This window comes from Nyctereutes procyonoides, unplaced genomic scaffold, assembly GCF_905146905.1.
Source record: "Nyctereutes procyonoides isolate TBG_1078 unplaced genomic scaffold, NYPRO_anot_genome, whole genome shotgun sequence".
Taxonomy (NCBI): Eukaryota; Metazoa; Chordata; class Mammalia; order Carnivora; family Canidae; genus Nyctereutes; species Nyctereutes procyonoides.
The window spans coordinates 36760001-36769937 of record NW_026575030.1 but is presented as its reverse complement, the minus strand read 5'-3'; the positions used below and the strand labels follow the sequence as shown (position 1 = coordinate 36769937).

Sequence of the window (9937 nt, the reverse complement as noted above, 5' to 3'; positions counted from 1 at the left end):
TCGCCCCACTCTGCTGGGCCTCTCTACCTGTCCTCTCCTCCTGTCCACAGGTCCCGAACATTAGAGCACAGAAAATGTGATGATCTTTGTGTGTCTCCGTGCAATGTGTGTATGTGTGCGTGTGTTTGGGTGTAACGGGCGCTGTGTTTGGCCGCGCGGGCCGTCCGTCAGGCCGCGGACCAATGGCAGGCCGCCTTATATAGGCTGAGCGGCGCCGGGCTCCCGGCTCCCCGGCTCATGGACTGTATGTGGAGCAGCTCCGGCGGAGCGGAGGCAGAGCGGCTCCGCGAGCTCCCCTGCACTTTCCCACAGCCGAGCCCCGACTGGCCGCCGAGGGCGAGCCACGCACACGCCCTCGCGCCCGGCGAGCCCGCGAGGTAGGCGCCCCGCGCCCCCGGCCCTCCCCGGCGTCGCCCCGCACTTTCTGTTTTCCCGACTCACTTGCGAGCGGCCGGCTGCAGCCCCGAGGACTCCGCGGCAGGAGCGGCGGCGGCGGCGGCGGCGGCGGCGGCCGGGAGGGTGGACTTGAGGAAGCCGGAGGGAGCCCCGCGCGCCCGCCGCCGCCGCCGCCGCCGCCGCCGCCGCCGCGCCTCGCCTCGCCGGGCGCTCTGCCCCCTCCGCCAAAACTTTGGGTCGGGAGAGGTCGCGGGCGAGGGTCGCGGCGGCCGGCGGGGGGGTGGGGGGCGGCGGCGGCGGCGGCGGCGGCGGCGGGGGGCGCGGAGGCAGTGCCCCGCGGGCGGGAGGCTGGGGGCCGGGCCGGGGAGCACTAGGCCAGCCGGTGCCAGGCTGCGTTTGCAGCCAGCACCTCTCGGCGCACGGGCAGCGCCGCCCGAGCGGGGCACGGGGGCCGGGGCGCGGGCAGGGCAGCCCGAGGAAAACAACAACAGAGCCGGCCCCCGCGCCGGCGGGAGGCTCGCGGCCGCCCGGGGAGCCCCAAACTTCATCGCGGCGAAAGTACGTGGATCCCCGCCTGGGCTCGGCTGCCGGGGGAGGTGGGGCCTGGGGCGCCGGGGCAGGGGAGGAAGGTACGCGGAGCCGCAGCCCTCGGTGGATCCGTGCAACGTTCCGTGTGCGTCGCGGACCGCGAACAGCGGCCCCGGGGGCTCGTGCATCTGGAGAGTTGGGATTCGGGGCTCCGGCCCCGCGGATCGGTGCCCTCCCGGCGCCCCCCCCCGCCCCCGCCCCCGCCGCCGCCGCCGCCGCCGCCCCTAACCGAATGCGCGGCGAGTGGAGAAAGTGCTGTTTTAGTGCCCGAGGAGCCGGGAGGAAGAATAGGGGGAGAGGGGGGAAGAGGGCGAGGGAGAAGGGGAGAGAGAGAGAGGGAGGGAAAGGCGGGGGGGGGGGGGCAGAGAGAGGGAGAGGAGGGGGAAGAGGAGGAGGGAGGCTGTGTCAGGATTTTGCTTGAATGTGGGATTATGTTGTGTCAATAAGTTTAAGGTGGAGAGAGCGAGGCTGGGGGTGGCGGTGGAGGGGAGGAGGAAGGCCTTGGCTGCCCGAAGTCAGCTTTCCGAAGGTAAGTTATGGCATTGCATGGTCGCGATGACAGAAAACTTGCAGATCCTTTACCCGGGGATGGGGTCGATGCCTCCGGAAAGAGCTCCCCAGCCCTCCCGAGCCACACTCGTGTTACACTGTTATTTGCTGCGATCCGGGTCGCTAGTAAATTACAGAAATCAGACTCGAGCTTTCTTTTTCCCTCCTCCACCTCGCCTCGCTCGCTCACCCTCAGAAATTTATTATCATTTTTTTTCTCCTTCCTTCCTTCCTTCCTTTCTTTCTTTCCTCCTCTCTCTCTCTCTTTCTTTCTTTTTCTTTCTTTTTTTTTTTTTTAAATGTCTCGGTATCGTAGGAAACTTACACGGTAACTGAGACCCACCCCGAGCCGTGTAATGTGCAAGGACCCTAAATCCCAAGAATCTGGAACACGTTTCTTGTGTGAAATAGCCGCGATCATTTCAGCTAAATGAGGAAGGTAAAACGAAACGATGCAAAAAAGCTAAGACACAACATGTACGACAGAGGGGGGGGGGAGAGGGAGAGACGGAGAGAGAAGCTATTTTTTGCTTTTCCTTTCTGTAGAAAGGAAAATAAAGCGTGCATTCCCCTTCCCTCCCGGGGTGTAGGGTCTGGGCGATATTTTAACTGTGTGAGGACGAATTAGCCCAGGTGGATCTTGCTGAAAAGTTTTCGCGAGGTGGGGTGGAGGTGGGGGCGGCTCGGAGGGGAAGGTGGGTGGAGGTTGTGGGGGATGGGGACGGAGCGAGCTCCGCCGCTGCTAATGGTCATTGGCCTGGGGCTTTGAAACCATTGCCCGTCCTGCTACTGACACGTCCAGTGCTGGTCTCCAGGCCGCCGACGCCGGGCTGCCGGCGCCGGGGGTACTTTGCCCACGCGGGGAGGGGCTCCCCTCGCCGTCCCCGGGGCGGCCCACTCGCGGCGTGGGGCCCCCACGCGCGCCCCCTCTCCCGCGCGCCGCCGCCGCCGCCGCCGCCGCTGCTCGCGCGACTTTTGCAGGCGGCGGGCGGCGGGGGCCGCAGGGGGGGGTCCCCGGCGCCCCCCGCCCCGCGCCGGCCCCACGCGCGGTCCGGGCTCGGAGTGGCGGCGCCTCCCCGGGGGGCAGCGGGGGCAGCGGCGGCGGTGGCGGCGGCGGGATCTTCGCCGGGGCCCGCGGGAGGAGGAGGAGGAGGAGGAGGAGGAGGAGGAGGAGGAGGAGGAGAGGGAGGAGGAGGAGGGGGAAGGAGGAGGAGGAGGAGGAAGAGGAGGGGAGGGAGGCGTTTGCTGCCCAGACCGCCGCGGGTGCGAGCGGGCACGGGCTCGGGGACACCCCACTCGTTGCTCCTCCGTTAGGGAAAGGTGTTCCGCAGACTTTTACGCCGGGAGTGTGGGATTTGTACTTCATTTTCCTCCCCCCCCCCTTCCCCAAAGCAAGATGGACTCTATTCCCTTTCTCTTTCTCCCTGTGCCTCTGCCTCTGTCTTGTCAGCCTTTAAGATCGACATTTTGTACTAAGATGCAAACTTGATGGTGACCAGCAACAAAGGCGGGGTGGGAGCCCTCGCTCGCCTCCCCCCTCCCCCTCGGCTTCCTAGCGCCCCCCACCCGGACCTCGGGGACCCGGTGGCCCTGCACTTGCCGCCCCGGGCTCCCCGGGCTCCCCGGGCTCCCCGGGCTCCCCGGGCTCCGGCGACTGTGTTTCCCGGCTCGGTTCCGAGCTCCAATCTCGGGATTGCGACTGGGGCCGGGCGTGCGGGCGACGGCTGTGGCCGCCCCAGGTCTGCAGGGCTGAGGGCTGCGCTACCTGCACCGGCTGCTGCCGCCCTGCACCGTGCACCGTGCACCGTGCACCGGGGAGGGGAGGGCAGGGCAGGGCAGGGAGGGGAGGCTCCGGCTGCCTGGGCTGCCTGTCGATTGCTATGATTTGGTTACTGGTCTGTTTGTCCTGGGGGCGGCGATCACTTGTGCAAGTTGATGAATGATCGCGGTGTGGGGTTTGGGTTTTGCAGAAAAGGATCAACTTTCAGCTTTGTACATACGGGGAGTAGGGAACGAGGGTGCAGGAGGCACCCTGGAATGCCAGCTGGGCTACCCTCAGCCTCTGCTCCCTGAATGCAGGCGGCTTCTTTGCACAGTTTGCGCGTGGGGGTGGGAGGCAGAGAGAGGGGAAGGGTTGGTGGGGTGCTGGACTCCTGGCTTTTGGGGACCTTCCTTCTTAGGTGTTGCAGGAGTTGGGACTCTATATTGTAAAGCTCTACCATACTGATGATGTACCTTATTTGATACTTTATAGGTCACTATCATATGACAAAGGCTTTGCCGCAGTTCATCTTCCTCCCTGTGTACTTTCCATTTGCCTTCCTGGGTAAGTATGCAAACTCTTCCTACAGGGAAGCCGGATGGCTATTAGCGGTGGCCCAAGGGTCCTTACTGTTCACGCAAGAAGATGGCTCACTGGGGTTGCAGCACCCCAGAAATCTTGTCTTACTGAGTTTCCCACAGTAGAAGTCAGTTTATGAGTCTTCGTTTGTAGAATTCAGTTGCTGTTATTTATTATTTTAAGGTAGTCTAGATGTTTACTTCGCATTTATCTGCAAGTATCATTTGAAAACTTAAACTTTCAGATAGTCATTTTAATTGATAATGAAATTTTAGGGAGTTCAAGGCCTAGGAAATTTAATACCAGATAATATTGTAGAAAGATTGTAGCCTGAGTGGAGAGAATTATTAAAAACCCAAGGAAGCATTGTGTAGAATGCCTCTCTAATTATAGTGACTGACATTTGCCTACTCTTTCCTAGGTGCTCTGTCTTGGGTAACTTGTGCTGTTTGTGACAGTTATTTTTGCGGTGGGGAAGGGTGGACTGGACAGTATAGTAAATCTAGTATTTAGTGTACCAGCCTGATATCAAAGGCAAATCACTGTTTCCAAATTAATCATAATTTCCTTCAAAATGTACACATTTAGAGAACTTGGATATATTCTAACAGCATGTATATGCAATGAACAGCAGCTCTGAAATCCCTTAAGTGCCTGTTTTCACATGCAGGCCCCCCAAATGGAAAAATTGGTGAAATAACATGTGGGACTACAAGTGCCTGTAAAGTTAGTTTTTGAGAAGTAACGGTCTAGGGCGAGAGTTTATAGAACTTTTGAAAGCAGCAAGCTGAGCCCAAATTGCAGAAAACTAGCTTACAACATACCCCTCCATTGTAAGGAACACCTCAGATATTCCAGGTTGCTGATAAGTTAAATGTGTGTATCGGTTGCGGTACTCGATAATACTACCTTAGTGAAGATGGAGTTTGTATTTTGTGAATGGAAATAGACTTGAACTCAGTTTTCAATTAAAAAAAAAAAAAAAGTAAAGAGATCTGTTTTGTTGCCCGACTTGCTAATAAGATACTATACGTGTTACTAAAAGTTTGTCTTAAAAATGAGAGAAATTGAGGACCAGGCCTTTCTGGTAGTTTCCATATAGTAGCAGAACATACTCTGATGTTGCAGAGAACCTTAGATGATTATAAGTTCCTTGTCCAACATCTTTCATGGAATGTAAATATCACATTATTTCAGATAGTTAAGAGAACCTCTTAATACGTCACATACCTAACAGTCCGATTGGAATGGTCAGAATGAGATGGTTCTGTAAGATGGATTTAGTGCACACCAAAGTATGTGGATTTCAGTGTCTTTGAAAAAATTAAAAAAAAAATTTTTAAAGCTTGTTTGCGAGAGAAGTTTTTCATTTTTGAACATATGGCAAGAGTATTCAAAGTGCATTCCTGATTTACTAAAGAACACCACATTTATACATGTGAGGCGCATTATTTTGTTCACTAGAGCAAACTTTTAATGTTAGTTCTTTCCCCGTGGAAGTATATTTGACCAATTCAAAATTTAAAATGGGAATCCGTAATTTCCAGAATAAAAGCGATCTGATGAGCTCTTGCATTTCTTTGAGGTATCAAACAACTGCTTCATTAAAACAATATTTTCAAGAACAGTCTCGGTCTTTGAAGTGAGAGTAGTTTTTGTAGTGTAAAACTTGTAGTAGTGATCTAAGAGAAGTCACCCTGACAATGAATTACCAGTTATTTGCATCTAAAATATATTTATTTGATTTGAAGCTTAATTATCAAAATAAGAATTTAGATAGAGGTTTTGCTTCTATATTGCCAAGAGTTTCCAAACTTCCCATTTTATTATTCTGCATATCTCTATTAAGTTCTGAAACTGAAGTCCTAATTTGCATTTCACATTGATGCTAGCTGTTAAAAAGAGGAGGTTCATGTATGTTGTTTCTTAGTGCTACATCTTTTGGAGGTACTGTAGCAGGTTTAGAAAGAATCTTCCGCTAGAGACTTAGATATTAACAAAATGTGCAATTTTGACACTTTTTTTTTTTTTTAATTCCTCTTGATCTCCATATCTAAATTAAAGTTCTGGGTTTAGGAGTTCGTGAGATAGCTCTTCTCTACAACTTGGAAAGTATATGTCACCTTTGACCTTATAGATCTGATCTTTATACTTAATCCATTGAAAAAGAGGAGATTTGTTTAGACATTGAATTAAGAACACAGCTTTGAGTGAAAGCTAGGATGAACACGTAATTATGGTTTGCTTAAGCTGTAAGTAGCTATGTAATTGATAAGGCATTTTGGATGTAGATAAAGAAGGAACAGCCTCAAAATAATGCGGCACAATTCACGAACATCTTCCTCTGCAGCTAAAGTATAAAGTATTTTTCAGTAAAATGACAGACAAAATTTCCAATTAATAATCAATCATAAGCCAAAATATTAAAGGTTCACATTTTCCTACGTTTCTCATAGCACAGGTAAAGCAAGGGCCATATTTTTAACTGTATCTTAGCACGAGTATCAACTACTTTTATATTAGAAATCTTTAATAGAAGTAAAAAGACTTCACCGTTCAACCCTGCTAAAAAAACCTTTTGAAAATAGCCTCATGATAGACATGGCTGTTTCAAGGAAAATCCTTGAAATTATTAGTGTCATAAAAAAGTGCAGAAAGAAGTGTTTAAAATTGTGATATTTAAATGTTCTAAGTTACTAAATTTAGGTAATTAATTGTGGCATATTGCATCACCAGTGTGGTACACCTGTATTTTTAAGAGTTAATCTTAGGCAGTGCTTAACTTAAGAAAGAGACACTTTTCTTGAACTTGCAGTTTGAAGTCCATCTGGTTTTTTAACATTTCACTACTGAGGGCACCTTTTAAAATAGGTCTGAGTGATATCTTTTTTATATTTTTAGTCAACTTCCTTCCTCTCACTATGAAATGAAAACAAACCCAAATCATAAAAACATTGTAATTTTACTGTTTGGTTTTTATCGCATGCCCCAGGTAAATTGGATACAGGTGGTCCTCAGGCTATACTTTGAGAAACACTACTCTGAGAGTAGTAAGGACTAAGGCTAAAGATTGAAGGAGGGTCTTCTAGCTAGAAGATTCTGTGACTGTAATTCAATCAGTGGGTTTGTACTACCTCAAGGGCAGTCATCACATACTGTGTCGAATTGTAGAGATTTCTATATATGAAGTTATACCTGAGGAAAGCACTTTTTGAGTACAGCTGCTCTCAACATTCATATATGTTCATATTATCCCTTAGCAGGCAATTACAGTTTCTTGAAATGCCGACATCATTTTAAAACTGTAAAGACACATGCAGAAAATCCCCGTGTATTAATAGGGATTGTTTTCATTTTTTTTTTCTTTCAAAGAAAAAGATGAGATGAAAACTGGAGTAAGGACAGGTTACACAATGGAAATGCAAAAGCAGGCAAGCCAATAACGAATTCTATCTAAAAGTATATATAAATACAGAGAAGATGAAAGATTAAGGGAATGAAAGTCTTAAAGGGATGAATATAGACCATGAAGCATTGGCACATCTACCAAAATATAAACTTTTAATAAGTTAAGATATGTGAGTTCAATGATCTGGATAGTGAAATAACTACAGCTCGTGAGGAGGTTGTATAAAGTACAAAGTAAAAATGAGAATGAGTTGAATTTTTTGAAGTCTTAGAAAAATAAATACTGTAAAATATTGATTGAGTAATTAAACTAACTGTTAAACATGGCCCTCACGTGAAGAGATCAGGGGATAAAACGGAAGTTCCTAGAATGGAATAACTAGGATCCTAAAATGGACGTTGAATGTTTTTTGTTTTTTTTTTTTTGTAAAGGGAGTAATTACATAAAACATCGATAACTTATTCCAAAGGAGAAATACAAATGAGGATAAAAATTGTGTGAGGGAGCCATATTAAATGTTTTTGGCTGAGATGTATGGTAAGAAATACCTTTTCTATCCCAATTCATATATAAAAACTGAAACAAAAGTTTTGCTGAAATAGTACTAGAGTAGTGCCCTCTGGTATTTTCTGTTCCTGTCTGATTTTTATAAATCTAATGTGTTTCAAACTTTTATTAAAAAAACACAGTGTTATTCTCTAAATTGATCTTATGATTTAGAGTTTGAAAAAACACCAACCTGGAGGACTTGTTAAAAATGGACGCCCCCACCCACCCCCCAGGGATCCCTAGGTGGCTCAGTCAGTGCAGCATGCTACTCTTGATCTCAGGGTTGTAGATTTGAGGTCCATGTTGGGTGTAGCGATTACTGAAAAATAAAATCTTAAAAAAAAAAAAATGGAGGTCCTCAGGTCCCAAATCCAGATAAGCTGATTTAGTGAGACTGAAGTGGGGCCCAGGAATCTGTGTTTTAGCTAGGGCTTTAGTATTTCTGAAGTGACTCTGACATACTTTAAGAAACTCTGGTGTAGGGGACAGATGGCTAAAGAGTGAGTAGGAGTCATGCACTGAATGTGGGGTTCAGGTTCTTTGACGAGGTCTCTTCCAGCTTCAGCAATCTGTGGCTGTGTTTCAGTCAGCGTGTTGGCAGTACCTCAGTGTGACAAGAGCCCTTGTCACCCTCTGCCCTGAGAGTAGCAGGTGTAGTAGAAGGAACAGAGGCTTTGAAGCCAAAGATTCCTGGATTCCACTACTGTTGCCCTTCTTGCTTACTGACCGAGGGACTTTAAGCATGTCACTACAAAATAAACTTCCATCATTATGTGCAAAAATATTTACAATGCAACAGAATGAGAATCACACAAGACAGTGATGTGCGTAATGATCCTTATCCACAGTCAGCACTCCATATATATGTTCTAATAGTTCTGTCTCCCCTCATCACAAGTCCTACTAAATTTGAAGTTTCTCAAAGCTGTGCCTTTTAATTTTTTAAACATCTTTTAAAATATTGTATTTATTTTTATTTTTAAAGATTTTATTTATTCATGAGAGACACAGAGTGAGAGGCAGAGACATAGGCAGAGGGAGAAGCAGGATCCCTGTGGGGAGCCGGAGGTGGGACTCGATCCAAGGACCCCAGGATCACGCCCTAAGCCAAAGGCAGCCACTCAATAGCTGAGCCACCCAGGTGTCCCCCCTCTTTTTTTTTTTTTTTAAAGTAAACTCTGTCCCCATCGTGGGACTTGAACTGATGACCCCAAGATCAAGAGTTGCATGCTCTATCAGCCTGTGCCTTTTAATTTTTGTTTCCTCTAAAGTACAGTTGGCCCTTGAACAACACAGAGATTGGGGTGCCAACAGCCCCCCTCCCTACTGTGCAGTCAAAAATCTGCATAGAACTTCTGACTCCCCAAGAACTTAACTACTAATAACTTAGTGTTGGCTAGAAGCCTTACTGATAACATAAAGTCACATATTTTGTATGTTATATGTATTATAAACTATATTACAATGAAGGAAGCTAGAGAAAAGAAGATGTTATTAGGAAAATCATAAGGAAGAGAAAATACATTTTACTTTTGTACTGTAAATTATCCTTGTATAAGAGGACTTGCACAGTTCCATGTTGTTCAGGGGCCAACTATAATTCTCAACCCTGGTATCAAACACTGGTGCATTTTTAACTGGATGTGAGGTGTTAGGTAAGCGTTTATTATTGAAGAAGGAAATAATAATAACCAGGATAAAAGGATAAAAATGAATAACAAGGCGTGTCATAGTTAAGTATGGTGCCCCTTCAGATTTGGGGAATGATTTCCTGATCTCTTTAAAAAGACAACCCAGAAGAGGAGAGTAGCTCTTTTCATATTGCAAAGTGGTTAGTTGTTGGCACGGAGCATTCTTTCCGGTGACTTTGGTCCATCGTGGAATGTCTTAGAGCAGGAGTTCTCAAACTTTCTTCTGCTAAGACACATGTAACTGTTGTTTACACAAAGGGTACTATAATTCCCCAGTTACAGACATAGATCAATTAATTATCTGGTGGGTTTATAGGTGGTTCACAGTGTGATAAAGCCACTTCTTTCCCTATCAAGAAAATATATCAGAATATAAGTGAGACTGATGCTACTGTAATGAAAACTTTGGATATA

The 9937-nt window shown here is 47.6% G+C and overlaps 1 protein-coding gene across 6 annotated transcripts in view; it reads left to right on the top strand.

The window, feature by feature from the left end:
• Positions 1 to 228: 228 nt before the first annotated feature.
• BBX (BBX high mobility group box domain containing) overlaps positions 229 to 9937 on the top strand; it is a 268615-nt gene continuing 258906 nt past the window's right edge. For 4 of the 6 annotated variants that reach the window (XM_055316272.1, XM_055316271.1, XM_055316267.1 and 1 more), the window contains exons 1-2: positions 229 to 377; positions 3788 to 3859. The gene's annotated coding sequence lies outside the window, so the exon portion shown is untranslated. Of the gene's footprint in view, positions 378 to 775; positions 955 to 1494; positions 1514 to 3787; positions 3860 to 9937 lie in introns of those variants that run through there. The other 2 variants (XM_055316268.1, XM_055316269.1) reach the window with 2 other exon arrangements.